This window comes from Mytilus californianus, unplaced genomic scaffold (assembly GCF_021869535.1).
Source record: "Mytilus californianus isolate M0D057914Y unplaced genomic scaffold, xbMytCali1.0.p SCAF_5, whole genome shotgun sequence".
NCBI classification, from domain to species: Eukaryota; Metazoa; Mollusca; class Bivalvia; order Mytilida; family Mytilidae; genus Mytilus; species Mytilus californianus.
The window spans coordinates 47,540,778-47,561,303 of record NW_026262701.1 but is presented as its reverse complement, the minus strand read 5'-3'; the positions used below and the strand labels follow the sequence as shown (position 1 = coordinate 47,561,303).

General features: G+C 32.3%; 2 long non-coding RNA genes across 2 annotated transcripts; both read left to right on the top strand.

Moving 5' to 3' along the window:
* Positions 1-5,519: 5,519 nt before the first annotated feature.
* On the top strand, positions 5,520-6,586 carry LOC127702380 (uncharacterized). The gene is made up of 2 exons (XR_007982397.1): positions 5,520-5,643; positions 6,461-6,586. It is a non-coding gene; the product is annotated as an uncharacterized LOC127702380 (long non-coding RNA).
* A 6,367-nt stretch (positions 6,587-12,953) lies between these two features.
* On the top strand, positions 12,954-17,972 carry LOC127702376 (uncharacterized). The gene is made up of 4 exons (XR_007982393.1): positions 12,954-12,969; positions 15,238-15,310; positions 16,600-16,740; positions 17,771-17,972. It is a non-coding gene; the product is annotated as an uncharacterized LOC127702376 (long non-coding RNA).
* The last annotated feature ends 2,554 nt before the right edge of the window (positions 17,973-20,526 follow it).

The window sequence follows — 20,526 nt, the reverse complement described above, 5'->3', positions numbered from 1 at the left end:
ATTAAAGTAGAAATTTTTTTCTGTGTTGAAATAATTTGGTTACAGCAGTATAAATACTTACCAAAATATAAATATTAAATTAACTCTTGGAATAATAATATTATGGCACATACTGACATTATTATATCATTAAGGGCCTATTTGAGTATTTCACTGAGACTGAGTTCTGAAAAGTGATAAAATGTGTTTCGCTAATTTTTTTGCACATCTCTTTAGTATCAAAATATATTCAATAAAATTATTTTAATAATATCCTCATGTAAATAACAGCATATGGTGCTTAATATAATAATAGTTTGATCATGAGAGTGTCAAACAAAGGGACGTAACTCGTAAATTACTATCGGCCCTGCTTCGTCAGAAATATCGACACATCGAAGTGGCACATTTGCGTATTACAGCGTATTAAGTGGCACAAATTTGACATATCATAGTCAAAGTTATGTTACATAACATAATTTAAATTCAGCATAGCTTCCCGAGAAGTTAAGAAAGAAAATTACGATTTTAATTTCCAGTGACCGATTTTTTTGGTCAACACCTAGACTTTGAAGACACATTTTGAGAGAAAAAATTAGTTTAATCCATAATTGAGTGGATCAATATATTTCTTATATACTCAAGAATGTTCACTTAAAAGCAAATTAGTTTTAATGCATGCAAAAAACTACAAATTCCAAAAAACGGGCTTCACTTTTTTTGGTAAAAAAATGCCCATATATGGTAATCACATGACTTCCATTGTTGCTTTAAGAAATGGGGTCAAACCGGGGTCAGCTTTCCGACTGTTTGAGTTAGGAGTTTTGATTCGCTCTTTGGTATCACCCCACAACTTTTTTAATCTTGTTATAATTTTTTGGTATCTTTTACAAATTAAAAAACTTAGATATGACAACAGATGTCGCCTTTTCTTTACATAGGCTTTATTTTTGTACTTTATAGCTTATGTTAGAAAGTTCGTCATCTCTGAAGCCTTTAAAAACTTGTCTTAACTACACGAAAGCCCTGTATTGAAAATCGTGTCCAAATTTTGCAGGTTCTATTGATATCCTTGAATATATATGTTTTTAGTAGACTTTTGTTGCTAGTATCCTGTCTCATGGACGGCACTTCACATGTACATCTATAAATACTATAAAGTATAAAAGCACAATCTTAAATTAATTCCTATACATAAATAAACCGAACAACTTCTTTTGTCAGCAATTTGTACATTTTCCATTTGATCGTACAGCCTACTATTTTCAACTGAGATCATGGGCAGGACTTGATACTCGAAAGTATTAGGCAATGACGTCATGAATGAGTGCAGTAACGTCACGTGTTCAATTTATCAACCACAATGCTCGCGACTTCATTCATACAAATATCACAACGTTTTGTACGCGTAAAAGTAGTTTTAATAACTATTTCATTTGATTTTATATTTTCAACAAAAAAAATACAAACATACAGTTAAGACAAATTGCCGATAAAAAGAATAATGGCATTTTGTTTTTTGATACTGACTTCATCAGCTCGACCTAGCGGGCTCCATTGGGGCTCGCTTGGTATTCTTTTTGATAAAGTCAGTATCAAAAATGAAAATGCCGTTATTCTATATTTATCGGCAATTTGTTTACTAGTATTTTTCCTTTGAACTTAACAGTCAGAAAGCTGACCCCGGTTTGACCCCATTTCTTAAAGCAACAATGGAAGTCATGTGACTACCATATTTGGGCATTTTTTGGGTCATTTTTTCCTCAACTGAAACGACTCTGTTTCCTCCAAAAAGTCATATCAAATGAAATCAAAGCATGCTGTACGTTACAAATGCCAATTGTGTATACTTTTTAGAAGTTCTCACATAAAAATTGTTTTGATTAAACGTACTGAATTAGAATACAAAGCCTTCAAACCAAAGGTCGTCACTCGTCGCGTCAAGTTTTTTCAACACATCAGTTGAAATTTCTTTCTTAACTTCTGGGGAACCTATGCTGAATTTAAAATATGTGATGAGGCTTTTTATAAACTGGCCCGTGTCAAATTTGTGCCACTTAATACGCTGTAATACGCAAATGTGCCACTTCGATGTGTCGATATTTCTGACGAAGCGGTGCCGATAGTAATTTACGAGTTACGTCCCTTTGTTGACACTTTTCATGAACAAACTTATTGGTACTATCATATATATTATTATTAAATTATGCACCATATACTGTTATATACAAGTGATTATTATTAAAATAATTTTACTAAATATATGTTGATACTAAAGACATATATAAAACAATTAGGTAAACACATTTTATCACTTTTACAACAATTTCAGAACTGAAATAGGGCTTTGATGTTACTCTGTGCCATAATATATTATTCCAAGGGTAACTTTCATATTCATATTTTGGTAAATAATTTTACTGCTGTAACCAATATATATCAACCAGGAACATATATATTGACTGTTCCCAGTATCAACACAGAAATAAATTTCTACTACATAAAGACAAGGGGTAGCCAAAATATGCATGAATACTGGATCTAGACAGGGTTAAAATGATCACAAACAGGAATTCTGTTTCAGTATTGATACCTGATCCTACCTTTTTCATTTACATTAAAAAGAAATTATAATCAAAGTATTCTATTCATTATTAATATTTGAAATAAAAGGAAATTGGTTTGCAATCCTTGTATGATTAAACGAAATATAACAATACATTTTGTCTCATTGATTCCATGCAAGTTCTAATGAATGGACTCAAATTATAAAAAAAAGCCTAAACAATGGATAATTATTTAAAATGGTTTATAGCCTAATCATGAACTTGCGAATAAATAAGCTCGGTCTCATATTCTCCTTCTTTTATTTAAAAAAAAAAAAACTTTGCTTATTAAAAGTATTTCAGAGGGACAGAGCACTTTCTGAGTGCTAAGTCAACAATTATGTTTTAGATCACAAGTCATAAGTAAGTCACACTTCATGTAAGTATAAAAATGCGTTGAATAAGAGTGATTAAAATGCGTCTGAAAGAGATTTTTTTAAGTTCAAAGGGCAATACTTTTGCATTTACTTTTGCAGGATTCCTTTATCACAAAAAAAATGATACTAACAATGAACTGAGTTTTTTTTAGTCAACTAAGGTTGTGCACATACAGTATAAAATTTCCTTACCTTATTGATTTAGTTAACGTCAAACATTTCACTTAAAGAGAATAATTAATCCAGTCAAATTCACAGCTGAACTCGCCATTGCTTTTTCAAACAAACACACTAAATGTGTGTGCATTATGTTCAGATGCATGTTGACATCGATGTGTATGACCAAAAAACTACAATGTCAAAAAATGTCTTTCTTTTGGAATTTAGTTCGGATGGGGTTTCCTAAGGGGTGACAGAACGTTAGACTTGATTTTTTTTTTTAACTTTGAGATATTATTAATTTGTTATATGGTATAATCTTTGTTTATCTGTGAAAAAAGAAGAAAAAATAACAGACAATTTCGCATAATCTATTAACGTAATTGTTAAAAGACGGCCAAAAAAGAAGAAAAATAACAGACAATTTCGCATAATCTATTAACGTAATTGTTAAAAGACGGCCAATTTAAGTATTATTTTCTTTAATAATAAGACACGTGCTTAAAAGATAGAAAGAAATCTATTTCTGATCCCAATGGCAAGTAAGAAACAGAAAATAGAAAATTTTCCAAATTGCCGCCAAATTATTTTTTCCGCGAAATTAACGCAATTTCAGAATGGCGGGCTTTAATATCAGTCCCATTGTTGTCTTATGAAAGTAGCAACAACGGTCGTTTCTAAGGGCTTGCTTTCCGACTGTTAATGCCTGATATTTATGATATCATGGACAGGACCTGATAGTCGATGATATTAGGCAGTGACATCATGTATCAGTGCAGTAACGTCACTTATTCATGTCATCCGCGTCAATTCATCAATGCAATGGACGCGACTTCATTCATGCAATTGAACAACTATCACAACGTTGTGTACGCGTAGAAATAGTTTTGCTAATCATTTCATTATATTTCATATTCTCAACACAACAAAAATACAATAACTTACAGTTCAAAAAATTCAAATTACCGATAAACAGAATAATGACATTTTATATTTTGATACTGACTTCATCAAGTGACAACTCCACGACAGATCCAACCATTGGATAACCAGTGAAGGTGATACACGGCTGAAAACACATATTATATTCAAAATTACTCTAAATATCAGCACAACAATGTTAAATCTGCAAATTTGCGGAAGCAAATTTTTGTTCTTCCCTATATATATATTCTATATTTATTATGTTTATATAATATCAAACGTAACATCAAAATCAATACACAAACGATTTGATAAAACAAAAATACCAAACAAATACGGTATCGTTATTCCGAAGCACTTTCCTATATTCACCTTACACTTTTACATAACGATTGAAAATGTATGATGTGAATTTATTATAGAGTATTGATTAAAGTTATGTAAATAACAATGTATTGTGTATTGCAGATGAATATATTGACAAGTTGCTTGATTTTAATGGTAGCTGTAGTGGCTGTTCAGTCTCGGATTCCAGGAATAAGTAATTGTATATAATTCAATATGTGAAGTGATATATATTTATAAAATCTTTTAACTAACTACATTTTTCTCCAACCGGTTTCACAAATTTTGTGAAAATCATAGATGATAATGTATCATCCAATTAAATTAGTTTTCACAGGACTTTATATGTGTACGATATTAAGCACAAAAAGGTACGCCCAATCTTTCCTGAATTTGATATTTCATGTAATCAAATAAAACCGAGTTACATCTGATTACGAAAGAGCCTAATTCATAAGCTTTTGTCATCTTTTGATAAATTTAATACATATATAATAACTAGATGTGTCGGAACGACACGAATGGCCCCGCTCGACATTTTCAAAGTCCAAAGCCTGTTGTTTTGGCAAAAATCATTGGAGAGGAACCAAACGTAAACTCGATCTGTAACTCATCATAGTAAACTCACAAACTAATAATCCGCTCAATATTTGAAGGCGTTTAGAAAAAAACCCGAATAACTGTTCGTTGCGGAATGACGGAATGACGGATAAGGGTAAAACTATATGGCCCCGAAAACTTTGTTAACAGAGTCCGTATAGTGTGAACATGCACGAGCGTAACGGATTAACCAAGATATGTAAACCCCATACGATAGTACTGAGAAATGGTAAGTTGACAATAGGAAAGTTGAAATCATCATGTCTGTCATATATTCTGGTTTGAGGTCGTCCCAAATTTTTTTAATAATTTGAAAATGACTAAGATGTGACTTAAATTCAATGGAAATCTGTCCTACCTTTCACAAATGAAACCTTTGAAATCTTTAATGATGAGGACTTTAAATAAATATACATTTATTTTAGTTAATGAACTGAATTATACGTTATTGTTTAGAATTTTACAAACAAAGATCATGTTTATCATTTTTAGTATTTATATTTTTTCACTAGTAAATGGCTGTACCGGTTGCAGCGTTAGGGGCGTTTGTTATTTACCCAATCAAGAATGGAAACAAGGTTGTTGGACAAAGAAATGTTCCGTTTATTCAAACGGTTACGTACAAGGATGGAAAACACTAATTGTAAAAACACGTATGTATACGTTTTTGAAAATCGTTAAGATGACAGGATAAACAGATTGTGATTATTGTTATACATGTATTTAATTTCAAAATATATATTTCGTTGAAAATTTGCATTCTTTCTTATTGCATTATTGGTGTTTTCTCAAATTCTGTTCAATCCATGTTTTGAAACTATCGAAAATATTCTTTATTGTTCTACAATGTAGTTCTAAAAAGGAGATTACAATATGCTAATGTTTAATAGTAGTCTCAGCGTTAAAGAAAATGCACAGATTTCTATTTTTGTCAGTGTAACAATCAGTCGATATATGATAAAAACTCATCGAGGAAACCAAGCTTTAAATGTGGTTCACAAGACTAAATTCACTGTGCTTAAACGGCTGTGGGTAACTTAAGTTGGATGGAGCCGCCTGGCTTCGGTAAGAAACTTCTCTCCTATATAATAACAATACAATGAAAACAATACAAATGTTCAGTAATTAAAAAGTTGTATCAATCTTTTAGGGAAACACCTAAACATAAAAGATGATTGAATACTGCAAAATAAACGATCACATTACGATTTTCGAAAACACTTAGGATGTCCGTAACTTGAAAACAACTTGTCCGTAACTTTTTTCATTATACCAATAGGGATGTCCGTAACTTTAACATGATGTCCGTAACCTGGAACATTATATAAATAACACATAGCTGAGAGAGTGATAGAGCAGATTGTTACCCCGAGAAAACATTGTCAACCGCGGCGAAGGCATATTGAAAAAAAATTCGAATTGCCCATTGTAAGGATCGTTCATATGATAATTGTATGTTTTCTCTTGTAGAGTGTCCGGATACTTATGGTAGATGTATAGATCCCGGTCAAAAGAATTCTGGAGGGTGTACCTGTACTGTTTCTGGAATACATTGGTCATACAGATGTAGAGGAAAATAAATGTCTTTCAAAACTAGGACGTATATTCTTTAAAATTTACACACAAAAGTTGTTGAAATACGTAATAAGTAACCGAACTTTTTGTCTTTTCTGTCTTTTTACAGGTTGTAATACACTAAAAAACAACAAAATATTTTTTTTATGTTTCTAACATTTAAAGAACGTTTAATTTTCATTTTCTTTTTTCCATAGAAGTAACCCATTAGTTTTTACATATCAATAACTGCAAATAATTATAAAGAAATTAATTTCAAACAGCATTCGCGTTGTTTGTGTTTCAAACTTGTATCTGTGCTTAAAGGGGCATTAGCTACGCGATATGAAAGAAAACAAAATAATATTGAAAGTGAATTATTCGACCTCTTGGATCCGTATTCATATGACCTTCAATTTAACACCTTAGCTGGAGATGGGTTAAAAATGTATTCAGCTATCAAAATGAAAAGAAAGTCAACATTGAAAGTGAAATAAGATGAACCATTTGGTTGACTTATTCGATCCACAAAAAAAAATCATTCTTATGCTGGTAAACACGACGATAAACATACTTTATAACATACAATTTGAAATCCAACAGACCTAGAAAATCCAATTACACGTGGTCTCTATCTGTTTATATTTATATTATGTTTATGTTTATATTTGGTAATAAGACCGTTGGCAGTCCTCGGAGATCATCTCGGTATTAGATGACATCTAAACAAAAAAAACACAAAATGCCGATACATATTATTGATTCCATGCATTGTTAATTGTTTATTCTAGCCTTTTTGTAATTTGGATATATGTTTCAGTGTGTCTTAATTCAAATATGACAATTTGAGTCAAATTGGTTAACATGAATTAGACAGCTTAAAACTTAGTCAATAACAAATTCAAAAACAATAAAAACAAATAAAAAAAAAAACCAAGAAAACAACACAAAACAAACAGCAACACAATCACAAATCGCTCTGTTAAGCTAATACGACCAAAGCCAGTGGTTTATGCTGTAATGCGAGATTTCAAACTTCACCTAATCTGGACCAGTGGTGTAACTACATAACATAAGAACAAATGACAAATTAGTTGAAAACGGCTTAACTCCACAAATCGACGTAATCGCAGTTACTGGAAGCTATATCAAAGACAATTGATAAATAATTCATGTTTCCTATAATAATAGTACACATATCTTATGGACTAAGTGTAAAGACGTCATCACAGTCTGAGAAAAACATGACCTAGTGCGATCCCAAAATATAGATAGATTTTAGTACGGTTCAAAACAATATTTAATGTTTTATAAACAGTGTTTAATTAATAACCTTTAAGAATAAGTTTAGATAAAGGATCGATATCTTCCATGATCATAACTCAATTTACGGGCTCTATAAACAACATCAAACAGATAATTGTACTTCATGAACAATTTTATTTAGACTTTACTTATTAAAATCTATAATATATATTTATGATTAAAATTAAATAAGCTTCTTTTATGTTTAAATTTGAATATACAAATTAATCCCTACTCGAAGATACCTATATTAATGACAAAGAACGACATAAAAGGAGGGTTTACAAATGTCGAAGATTTTTCCAGGTTAAATAATTATTTCACTTCTATCTGCATACTGTACTGTCTTCTGCTCTAAAAAAGCACAAATGTTTAAGGTGAGTCAATTATTGAAATAGCAACTTGTCCAATATCATTGCATAGAGGGTTTTTTTATTTCTATTTATAGTTGTGTCTCTCGTCTGGAAAAGAATTTGGGATTTTGAACCATATTGAAGACACAAATTCTGATTTTCCAATTTATTCTTGTGCGATCCTCTTTGGTATAATTTTCTGAATAAATCTATTCTTGTGCGATCTTCTTTGGTATGATTTTCTGAATGAATCTCTGCATTTATGTTCGTTTCAGGTTGTTTCAGCACTTTAGGACTCTGACCTATATAATTTATCAATTCTAAATCCAATTTCTTAATATAATATATTTCTCCCTATAAAAATAAGGAGATTTGATATGATTTTCAATGAAACAACTATCCACCAAAGTTCAAATGGAGTGGATGTAAGCAATTATAGGCAACTATACAGCCTTAAATAATGAGAAAACCCATACCGTATAGTCGGCTATAAAAATATGAAACAATTCAATTAAGAAAACTAGCGGCCTAATTTATAACAATACAATTTACGAAAATCAAATATGACAAACATGACCCTACGACAACCACTGAACTATAGGTTCCTGACTTAGGACAAGCACATAAAGAATGTCGCGGGGTTAAACATGTTTGTGAGCGCTCAACCCTCTCGATCCTAACCTGGGACAATGGTGTTACAGCACAACATAGAACAACATAAGAACAAACCATAAAAAAATCAGTTGAAAAGGTTTTAACTCATCAGATCGATACAAAACAGAAAAACATCTTACAAGAACTTAGACCGGACGTGGCAGAGTATTTATACATTCCTAAGAACAAAATGATGTACATTCACTGTTCTAAAATCTGTTGATACCATTACTTTGGCATTGCACAATTTAATGTTTTACTCTGACTGTTAACGACCTTTTTTGCACTTAATCCATTTTAGTTTTAGATACATGATTTTGTATTAGTTTTTATGTGGCTTTGAACTATCTTTCAGTAACTGCGAGTACTCTCAGGTCTGTACTTTTTGTGTTTTGTGAGTGTTTATATGTGCTTTCTATCAATCTGATGAGTTAACCCCCTTTCGATTAATTATCATAGTTTGTTCTTATGTCGTACTGTTACACCAGGTTAGGGGTAGGGTTTGGCACTAGCAAAGAAAATTAGGAAGAAAGAAAAGAAATTAGCAGTATCCTTTAACTTTACTTTCCGCTATATAGATGATGTTCTCTCACTAAATAATTCAAAATTTGGTAACTATGTTGAACGCATCTACTAGTATCCCAACTTGAGATAAAGGATACAACAGATACAGTCAAGTCTGCCTCATATTTTGACTTAAATCTAGAAATTGACAATGAGGGTCGGTTGAAAACAAAACTTTACGACAAAAGAAGTGATTTCAGCTTCCCAACTTTCAATTTCTATGTAGCAACATTCCAACAGCGCCTGCATACTTGTATATATCTCCCAGTTGATACGATATTCCAGGGCTTGTATTTCCTATCATGATTTCCTTGAAAGAGGGTTGCTGCTCACAAAGAAGCTATTAAACCAAGAGTTTCAAGTAATGAAGTTGAAATCTTCCATTCGTAAATTTTACGGACGCCATCACGAGTTGGTTAACTGTTATGGAATATCCGTTTCACAGATGATAGCGGATATGTTCCAAATGTCGTAACTAGAATCCCATCCCATTTTCTCCTTATGTGACTTACCGAATTAGACTTATTACCGGGTTTGTACTAACATGAGCAACACGACGGGTGCCACATGTGGAGCAGGATATGCTTACCCTTCCGAAGCACCTGAGATAACCCCGTTTTTGTGGGGTTCGTGTTGCTCAGTCTTTAGTTTTCTATGTTGTGTTTTTCGTACTGTTATTTGTCTGTTTGTCTTTTTCTTTTTTTGAAAGTTTATTTTCGACTTATGAGTTTGAATGTCCCTTTGGTATCATTCGCATCTCCTTTAGCAAACATGTTAAACCCCGCCAAATTCTGTGTGTGCCTGTCTCATGTCAGGAGACTGTAATTCAGTGGTTGTCGTTTGATGCTGTATATCATATTTGTTTTTCGTTCATTATTTTGTACATACATCTTTAGTTTTCTCGTTTGAATTGTTTTACGTGTGTCATTTTAGGACCTTTTATAGCTTACTATGTGATATGGGTTTTGCTCATTGTTGAAGGCCGTAGAGTGACATATAATTCTTTTCTTATATGTCATTTGGTATCTACTGGAGAGTTGTCTCATTAGCAATCATACCCACCTTCTTATTTTTATATTGAAGGTTTTTAGATAAACATAATGACAACACAGGGGTTATGATGTCATTAGCTAACGATGGCTTTAAATAATATGCTATTCACAGTTTTCTGTGTTACAAAATGAACAGTTGTCTTAGATTTTTGGGTCGAAAATATAAGTAACTATGCATATTTATTGATGTCAAGTTCATAGCAACAGTTTTCATACCCGCACATTTTCACATCGTGACTGTCATCGACTGTAATGTCAATCGCACAAATGCAATACATGTACAATTAAGAGTTTACTTGATAAAATATAAAGTTTTCCAATACTTTATTTCTTTTTTAAACTTCTTAATTGCCATCTGAGCTTAAATTGAAGTAGTACGTCTAAAATGAAATAAGACGAGAAAAAATAATTCAGGTTTTGTGTTTAGTTCATGCAGCTACAAACTGAAACTTTGAGTGAAATTGTCAGTCTTGATTGCTTTGCCACAAAGAAAAATAAAGCGTACCCGTTTATCTTTTCCAGAGTTCCTTGAGACAAAATCCGAATATGTACAATATGTTATCATATCATTCCTCCGGAAAACACACGTTATACCTCAAGCGGTTTGTTAATTGAAATAGAAAATGAAATGCTTCAATTTATTCCGAATGATTACAATATAACCCTCTTTAGTGATTTTAATGCTAAAACAAAATTGTTAAATGATTTTTTCGTCCTAAATGAAGACTGTTAATTCTTTAGGTGCTTTTGATGATGATGAGACTATGCATTACATGTATGACTTCCAAACTCTTGTTCAAAACGTGATACGCTAACAACGTTTTTCTCAGGACAAAGGCTGTCCAAATAATATCGGGCATAGATTGATTGATTTCTGCCACATGTAAAATTTGTACCTGGTAATGATTTTGAAATTGGAAAGTCAACCTGCAAAAATGTCTCATTGGTAGATTATTTTATTGTATCGTAATCTATATTTCCACACGTCAAATCTTTTCACGTAATGGATTTTAACCCAATATTTTCTAATGTTCATTGTTGCATGAATATTGTTCTTTTGCAAAAAATAGTCATTATAATCAATCTTACACAATTATAACTAGTAAAAAGAAACCATACGATGGATAAATTCAAAGCAGAACGAATTTACTCAATCCATTGAAAATGAGGAATATGTTTCAGATATTGCCGAATTGTTGCAAAATTGCATAGATCATTCTATTCAAATGGGGGTTAATCAAATAGTAGACAAAATTTGGATATATTTGTTAATACCTCGAAAATTGTTTTCCAGGTAAGAACATACACCAAAAGCAATGAAATCTAATTCACAAAGGAATGTCGTGAGAAAAGGAAAATATTACATAAGGCGAAAAAAAACCCGATATAGTTGCATATAGAATGCAGCACATAGAGACGAATTGAAGGAAGCAAGTAAAAAATTTAAAAATAAAATGCACACAAGCTACAAAAAGCATCAATTTGATCTTAAAAACAAAATTCAAACAACATAAAAAAGAGATCCAAAAAAGTTCTAGAAAATTTTGAATACTTTTGCAAAAAATAATATAGATAACCCAAAAAAACAAGAGGCTCTCAAGACCCTGAATCGCTCACCTGTAATTTTTTGCTTAAATCTTTCATCAATGATTACTTATCCTTTTTAATATGTATTAATGAGTGGCTTAAAAAATCCATTGAGATGTTCTTTATATCTGTCATATTTTCTTCAAAAGCAAAGAAATACATTTTACCCCTATGTTCCATTTTAGCCATAGTGGCTATGTTTCTTGATGTACAAGAAAATAAAATACAAAATTTATACTAGATACTCTGAAACTCATTCAGCCCAAGTTTGGCTGAAATTGATTCAGCAGTTTCAAAGGAGAAGCTTCTTTAAAGTAAGCAAACTAGATGAACAAATTGTGAAAAATTGTCTTTAAAGGGCAATAACTCCATAAGGACAAATTTGACAATTTTGGTCATATTAACTTATATGTAGATCTTACTTTGCTGAACATGTGTTCCTTCGGAACGGTGAGCTAAAAAGGAAAAACGAACAAAACGACAAACAACAGCATACAAAACACAGCATATAAAACTAAAGATAGAACAACACGATCAAACTAAATTAATTAATCATGTTAGTATGGATCAATTTGTGATAATAAGGTGTCTATAAAAGTAAACAATCTGTATAGAAGGTATACCTAAAGAAACACAGAATGGCTGATTATCCAATCTTTCAACAATAGCATATTATATTCATGAAAATACAGATAATATCTTCAAATATTGTACAATATAGCAAACTGGTAATGACATCCAAACATAATTGCTGTGAGGTAAAGTTCTATTTGGTAAAAGACCTTTTTGTCGGCATTTTATGTGAAAAATGTGTTTAGATAAGGATATTCAACATCTGTTTAATTTGTCGCTGTATATAAAAGCCTGATAGATACATACACATCACTGTTGCGACTTCAATTTGTACCAGGTAGGTTTAGATACACGTTTTTAAGAATTGAATGCTTCTTTTTGTAAATTTATTGGGGTGTAAAAGCGTTGACCGAAGTACATTTTGTATGAAGCGCGGAAAAGCTTCATTCTAAAAATGTGCGCACAGTCAACGCTTTTACAACTCTATAAAACTACTAAAAGAAGCATTCAATACTTAAAATAAATTTTTTTGCAAGTTTTTCTTTTATTTGCCTGTGCACTTTATTGCGGAAGCTCGTGTCATCATGAATATTACATTTCATTTTGAAATGAAGGTTAATTTCAAAATGACGCGAGATTGCTGTTAGCCAATCAAAATAACGTATTATAATGAAACATACATGAAATGTAATTATTCTATAATAATGCAGCTAAAATGATAACAATAAAAGCATAATACACTTTTTCTAATAATTATAAGAAATAAGAATGGAAGTTTCATTATTTTTTCACATTTATAAGTAATCTATAGTTACAAATTAAAGTGTAAAAAAGACTTAATTCATTAAAAACGCTAAACTATTTTGACAATGTCTAGATCAATAATACCGATAGTATTTCTTTAAGTATGTTCGCTTCTCTTGTTTGAATTTTTGCCAGATATTCATAATCCTCTGGTTTTATCCATGTAGTGCCTTTAAAAGGTTTGCCCGCAAATCCCTACTCTTCTTTTTATAATATTATTACATATAGTTTAAAAAGCCATATTTGAAAATCTTATAAAATCCTTTTTATTATTTCATAGTTTTTGAAAGAAAAAAATGTGCCAATGTTAAATGTATGAAAAATCTAGAGAAAATCATTTCCCGCCAAATTTTCAATTGATGATATATCAAATACAAGGATTGAACCTTTCATTTTTTTTTTCTGTTGTTTAAGTTCCGTTATTTGTATACTATTAATTTATAACAGTCTTTTAAAAAGCTTGTTATTTTGAAACAGAGGAGCGAACATCCTTTAGTGTCCTTTGGGTATTTTGATATACATATTTACTATATACTAGTATTTGATCTTCAACTGTCTGAAAGAAAGGTGGAGCTGTTGAGTACTCTATAAACCATCAAATATTTTAATACGTTTTTGTGTCTTTCCAATATCAAGCATCTGCCATTTGTTGTCAAGTTTATTGTTTTCGCTCCTAAACCATTTATAGTAAATGTTGATTCTTAGTCATCACTCAATTAATTAATTCATGTTTTTTCAGGACGTTTGCGCATTTTTGTTTTACCTGTAACACGAAAGGACATTTGCGCTTTAAACTTTGATACATCTGAACTGAATTGACCGGACATTTGCACTTTTTACTTATGATAGTTTACTTGTAATATTAACCAAATTTACAAAGATGTTCACATATTCTTTCAAAGTTCTTCCGAACAAACGACAAAAATCAGAAAATAATATCCGGGTGAACTCTAGAGAAAACGAAACTTTTATAAATGGAACATTTATATTTTGTCCTAAATTCTTCAAGCAGCTTTTTACAAGTCGTGGATTTGAAATTGGAAACTATATTCGTCGTATGTCCATACTATTGCACGGATAGTCCGAGCAACTGTACCATCATGGTTTTACTAAGCTTGTTTCAATTTGGGAAAATCGAAATTTGATTTTTTAAACCACCAGCTGTTTATGTTGACTGACTTTTAAACAGAGTTATCATGGTTGTTATATGGAATTTACTCCTATCCGCCCCGTTGAAGTGTTGTCGTTTTCATCTGACACACGCATGATGGGGAAAGGTTAAGTCTTTTAGCTGTATATAAATGTATGAATGTATGTGTATTAACGATATTTTTTTAAAACATATACTTATATTGATACTTATTTATAAAGACATAGCATCGTGTATTCTCAATATCAAACCTAGTATATGGAAGGGATTTCATATAAGTAATGGCAAAACAAAACAATGCTTAAACAATATATAAATAAGGAGATGTGGTATGATTGCCAATGAGACAACTATCCACCAAAGTTCAAATGAAGTGGATGTAAGCAATTATAGGCAACCATACGGTCGTCAACAATGAGAAAAACACATTACCGTATAGTCGGCTATAACCACTGAACTACAGGCTCCTGTACACATAGTTTTCTTTATTTAAAAGTGCTTTACTATATTTATCTTCTATGGGAAATGGACAAAACAATGAAATTGTATGATTGTCCATTTGGCATTTAATTCCCATTTTATTATGTCAGATCTTTATAAACAGTTTTATAAAACTTAGAACTGTGTAAATAACCGTTTGTGGTATTGTAGATGAAGATGTTGGCACGTGGCTTGGTTTTCATGGTAGTTGTAGTGATTGTTCAGTCTGGAATACTTAGAATAAGTAATGATATATAATACATTTAAGATTATGCTAAATATAAGTACAATCCAGCTGATGGGCACGCTGCCTTAATCATAATGGTAAACTTCGATTTAATGTTTATTTCAGAACACGTGGTGGATATATTAGTGAACAAAAAAGAATATTTAAATTTGAACGAGTTGAAATTGCGAGATTTTCTTAAATAATGCATTATTTTATACTAAAAATTTATTTTAATTTGACTCGACAGTGCGTCGTGTTCTTGTGATATTTAATAAAACTATATACTTATTATTGAACGTGTTTGCTACTATTTACTCAATGTATAAAGCCGGGCAAATTATAAATAAAATGCTTAATATGTGGCGCATTTACGCGGTGATACCAAATAGTTGTGTGAAATGATATGCATAAAGTTTAGTTTTCCTGGTTTTTCCATTTGACATAATGCATATTTTTTATTGAGCTAATAGATATAAGAAGATGTGGTATGAGTGCCAATGAGACAACTCTCCACCCAAGTCATAATTTATAAAAGTAAACCATTATAGGTCAAAGTACGTTCTTCAACACGGAGCCTTGGCTCACACCGCACAGCTATAAAGGGCCCGAAAATTACCAGTGTAAAACCATTCAAACGGGAAAACCAACGGTCTAATCTATATAAAATACGAGAAACGAGAAACACTTATGAACCACATCAACAAACGACAACTACTGAACATCAGATTCCAACATTATCAATTATCACATACCAAAATTATCATTTAAACAACTTCAGATGAGTACGACATTCAGCACTATAGAGGTACGATCAATCTCCTTTGAATTCGTTTTATTTACATCGTGTAGCTATGCTTCCGATATAACTTTGGTTGTTAAAAAAGTTACAAAAAAGATTTTAATCCATTTTGTGAATCAATACTCGTAGTTCTGTTTGTTAAAATATTTCAACTTTCCATTTTAAGCCCTTTTTAAAGCATTTAAGCTTTGGTAGTATTTAAAAAAACGATATAAAGTTTTTCAGCTTTAAACTATCTAACGCTGTGATTCTCTAAATTTTAGTAAAGATAGAAAAATATCTCTTTAGGGAAATTTGCTTTACCGCTTTGAAATAAAACCTTTAAAAATCATTAAGGAGTTGAAATATCCATATATAAATTTAATATATGGAGTATTTTTTACAACTTTATTTGTTCTATCAGACACATAACATACGTGTACTAGTATTTGATTGTGTAAAATTTTAAAACAACAATGTTGACTATTTTAAATATTTTAATCTTTGATAATAATATTTTTACCAGTAAAAGGCTGTCCAGGTTGCATTGTAAAAGGTGTTTGTTATTTTCCCAATCAAGAGTGGAAACAAGGTTGTTGGACAACGAAATGTTCTGTTTATTCGTACGGTCACGTGCAAGGATGGAGAACATCGATAGTGAAAACACGTATGTTTATTAAAAATTATAATTTTATTGAAACTCATTGTATATGAGGGCATGGATGGGGGTCCTTCTTTTCTCTATTTTGTAAACCCCTTCCACACCCTCGTATATCGCTTTCCTGAATTCTTTAATTTTTTCGCTCATTATTCTTTATCTTTAAACATAATGGTTATTCTGTAATTACTTGATAACTGTATTCTGGACATCGTTCTTCTGTTATCAGTATATTTTCACCCAATTCTTTAATTTTTGCAGTTATTCTTTATAAATTTGGCACCCCATTATTCTCTATTCTTTATTTTGTTTGGCCATTTATCTCTATTCTTTATTTTTCTTTGCCCATTATTCTCTATTTTGTAAACCCCTTCCACACCCTCGTATATCGCTTTGTTCACAATTTAAACAAAACATTTTTTTGACCTGATTTTTTAATTTGAAAAATCTAGTTTCTTGTTGTTCCATTGAAAAAAAATCATATATTTTCATTTTTGTTGACAGAACTCAAGACTGAGAAACAAAAGAACAATAAATGAATATTACACTTAAAACAAAGAAAAGTTGTGATTAAGTTCTACCAACCAGGCAAACCAATGACCTAAAATTATTATTTGCTGCCTCTTCGCTGAGAGGGCGGCATTGAGTGTTATAGAGCAAAGACTGGTCGGCTTGAAGTCAGAATAATGTGTCCTGGTAGGTTGACATGTCTTCCTGTGGACTGTTATCTTGTTAACAAGCACGTTTAAAATCCTGTTCTGCGTGTCGGTTCTATTACAACGCATGGTTCATACTCATATCACACTGAATATGCATTTCATTTACCACTGGGCGTTACTCAGCCATCCACCCATCTACTTGACAAATGTTTTGTAATTCGCACTATAGGTATAACTATTAGTCATTTCTAAATGCAAATCTTGATTTTTTTTTATTTGATTGTGCTTTAAAGTTTTTAAGCCATTTTGACAGGAACCCATTAAATAATTTATCGATTTGCCCATTGTTCACAATGATAATTGCTTGTTTTGTGTTTTAGAATGTCCTGGCAGATATGGTACCTGTATTGATCATGGCCAACAGATTTCACATGGGTGCTATTGTAAGGTTTCAGGATTGCAGATATCATATATTGGCTATTGTTATGGGAAATAAAAGTGTTTGTGTAAAATGTATACCGAACTGTCTTTAGAATTTACACTTAAAATAATATAATAAAGAAATAAAGCATCGAATTGCTAGTCTTTGGTGTCAATTTTTCAGATTTCTTGTAGAAAGCTTGTTTGCCTGATAACACGGAAAATTATACTGTCTGTTTAGAGACGTAACTTTAGAGTGGTAATAATATTGATAATTGAAAGTTATCACGGGAAAATATTTTATGCAATATTGGAAGACGTCATCTTTCAGTAGCAAAAAATTGCTTTTATTTTCTTATCTTAAAGGGGTATTAGCTACGAGATATAAAAAAGATCCAGTAAGATCCTTGAATATTTTCTTTATCGATACAAAATTAGATGTTTTTTTAATTTCAATATCAACTAAGCATATAACACAGTATTTTCCCAAAGCGCCTTTCAGGATTTACTTTCCTCAAGAACAAAATGTGCGTTAAAAACCAATGATTGAAAGCCTCGGGTGAATAAATATTTGATAAAATTGAGAATGGAAATGGGGAATGTGTCAAAGAGACAACAACCCGACCATAGAGCAGACAACAGCCGAAGGCCACCAATGGGTCTTCAATGCAGCGAGAAACTCCCGCACCCGGAGACGTCCTTCAGCTGGCCCTTAAACAAATATGTATACTAGTTCAGTGATAATGGAGTCATACTAAACTCCAAATTATACAAAAGAAACTAAAATTAAAAATGATACAAGACTAACAAAGGCCAGAGGCTCCTGACTTGGGACAGGCGCAAAAATGCGGCGGGGTTATACATGTTTTTTGAGATCTCAACCCTCCCCCTATACCTCTAGCCAATGTAGAAAAAACAAACGTACAACAGTATGAGTAGCTTTATGACAATGGGTGTATCTAATCATATTAGCCCAACCCATCTAAGGTCAAATTTCCATGAAGGAGTTTGAACCTTCCGTACTTTCTTAATAATTTAAAAAGCTATCAACGGAATAGTTGAACTGAAATGTATGTTATTAATCACGTCAGTGGAGAGGCATTGACTTCTCGGCTGATGATACCCTGGTGGACTAGGTGGAGAGGCATTGACTTCTCGGCTGATGATACCCTATATAGTGGACTAAGTGGAGAGGTATTTACTTCTCGGCTGATGATACCCTATATAGTGGACTAAGTGGAGAGGCATTGACTTCTCGGCTGATGATACCCTAGTGGACTAAGTGGAGAGGCATTGACTTCTCGGCTGATGATACCCTAGTGGACTAAGTGGAGAGGCATTGACTTCTCGGCTGATGATACCCTAGTGGACTAAGTGGAGAGGCATTGACTTCTCGGCTGATGATACCCTAGTGGATTAAGTGGAGAGGCATTGACTTCTCGGCTGATGATACCCTAGTGGACTAAGTGGAGAGGCATTGACTTCTCGGCTGATGATACCCTAGTGGACTAAGTGAAGAGGCATTGACTTCTCGGCTGATGATACCCTAGTGGATTAAGTGGAGAGGCATTGACTTCTCGGCTGATGATACCCTAGTGGACTAAGTGGAGAGGCATTGACTTCTCGGCTGATGATACCCTAGTTGACTAAGTGAAGAGGCATTGACTTCTCGGCTGATGATACCGTAGTGGACTAAGTGGAGAGGCATTGACTTCTCTGCTGATGATACTCTAGTGGACTAACAGTCCATTCGCATCAGTATCCGACCAGTGTTATATAATGAAAATTACAATATATTAATTTGGTGCGTTAATCGAAGCGCTTTTCTTGATCCACTTCAACAGGAACGCTCAAACAAAGCATTCACACATTTTCGAGACTAGGGCAGTTATGAGCTTGACATATTGTGTAAACACATCTATTGTGTTGAAGCCAGTATGTTGAACTCTAGGTGTCTTTTCATGTTTTGTGTCCGGGGGTTGCTATCCATTATGTTTTGCTTCCTTTGATTATGAATCGAATACACAGGCTTTGTAAGGGAATGGAAACGGACTATTGAAACATTTTCCAATTTCAATCTACCGAGTAGCATTTTATTTGAAAACTCTGTTTAAATGGTCAGCATATTAAAAATCTACTTGTGGTCTTGTAGTCATTGCTTGCTGATCATTGTACACACACAAACAGTAAAAATGAAAGAAAAAAGTTCAATTGAAAGGAAAAAAAGAAAAAAAAAGGCATTTGCAGCAATTTTCACAAGCAAAAATATTTTGCCTCGCGGAAGACGTCATTTTTCAGTAGCAAAATGTTGTTTTCCCCCTTATCTTAAGTGATTCCGTGACATAATGTCTAATAGTATCCTTAGAACTAAAATGATTGGAATTGATAAAAGAGATTTCAGAAATAATTATCAAAACGGGGTACTACACAAAATGTATTGGCTGTGTACTGATGAATAACTCAGTAACTGTGAATGCTTAGAATGGTACTCTGTGTCTAAGTCTTTTTGTTAAGTTTTTTTTTTATTAAGCTTTTTGTCGAACTGATAATTCCAAGCATTTTTCAAGGGATTTTTCTAGTTTGTTCTTATGTCGTGCTGTTACAACACTGCCATAGGTTAGGAGGAAAGTTGAGCGCTCGCAGACATGTTTGGTCCCGCCACATTCTGTGTATGACTGTCGAGATCCAGTATTTTAGTGGTTGTCGTTTGGTCTCT